The following is a 1,505-nucleotide window of genomic DNA, read 5'->3' as shown; positions in this document are numbered from 1 at the left end:
GACTCAATGGACGTGAGTCTGGGTGAACTCCGGGAGCTGGTGATGGACAGGGAGGCGTGGTGTGCTGCGATTCATGGGCTTGCAAAGAGTCGGACACGACTGAGTGACTGAACTGAACTGAACTGAAACCCTTAGTACATCATGAGAAATGCTGGACTGGAAGAAGCACAAGCTGGAATCAAGATTGCCGGGAGAAATATCAATAACTTCTGATATGCAGATGACACCACCCTTATGGCAGAAAGTGAAGAGGAACTAAAAAGCCTCTTGATGAAAGTGAAAGTGGAGAGTGAAAAAGTTGGCTTAAAGCTCAACATTCAGAAAATGAAGATCATGGCATCCAGTCCCATCACTTCATGGGAAATAGATGGGGAAACAGTGGAAACAGTGTCAGACTTTATTTTTCTAGGCTGCAAAATCACTGCAGATGGTGACTGCAGCCATGAAATTAAAAGACGCTTACTCCTTGGAAGGAAAGTTATGACCAACCTAGATAGCATATTCAAAAGCAGAGATGTTACTTTGCCAGCAAAGGTTCGTGTAGTCAAGGCTATGGTTTTTCCTGTGGTCAGGTATGGATGTGAGAGTTGGACTGTGAAGAAGGCTGAGCGCCAAAGAATTGATGCTTTTGAACTGTGGTGTTAGAGAAGACTCTTGAGAGTCCCTTGGCCTGCAAGGAGATCCAACCAGTCCATTCTGAAGGAGATCAGCCCTGGAATTTCTTTGGAAGGAATGATGCTAAAGCTGAAACTCCAGTACTTTGGCCACCTCATGCGAAGAGTTGACTCGTTGGACAAGACTCTGATGCTGGGAGGGATTGGGGGCAGGAGGAGAAGGGGATGATAAAGGATGAGATGGCGGCATGGCATCACTGACTCAACGGACGTGAGTCTGGGTGAACTCCGGGAGTTGGTGATGGACAGGGAGGCATGGCTTGCTGCGATTCATGGAGTCGCAGAGTCGGACACGACTGAGCGACTGAACTGAACTGAACTGAAACCCTTAGTAACAGTATATAGTGAAATAAAGTAGTGATATTTATTTTATATACCCAGAATCTCTTCTCCCTCTTCTTATAAAACCACCTCAGTTTTCAAAATTAGGTTATGAATTTTCCCCATTCCCTAGGGGTAGGTGATAGGGTAAATCACATGCTTCTTCTCTGTGCCACAGTGACCAGTTGGCACATGTAACCCATGCTGGCCAGAGGACCCTGTAACTGTGGAGTGATTGGTTTAGGCATAAGCATGTAATCATGTCCATCAGATACTCCCTGAAATTTGATAATTAAAATTGAAGGGGAAGAATGTTTTCCCTTCAAATAAGCTATGAGGATGTGAACTTAGGCTTGTTACCATTCCTGCCATGTGGTACAAGAATATCCTCAAGTACAAAGTCTACAGGCTTAATCAGAGAATACCAAAAAATATCATTTGGGCCCCTAGGACCCACCATACCTGAAGTGTACCTTTAAATTATGAAAGTCAGTCAAAGTCCTTCATTTG

This window comes from Bubalus kerabau, chromosome 20, assembly GCF_029407905.1.
Source record: "Bubalus kerabau isolate K-KA32 ecotype Philippines breed swamp buffalo chromosome 20, PCC_UOA_SB_1v2, whole genome shotgun sequence".
In the NCBI taxonomy this organism is placed as follows: Eukaryota; Metazoa; Chordata; class Mammalia; order Artiodactyla; family Bovidae; genus Bubalus; species Bubalus kerabau.
This window is presented reverse-complemented; position numbering follows the sequence as displayed.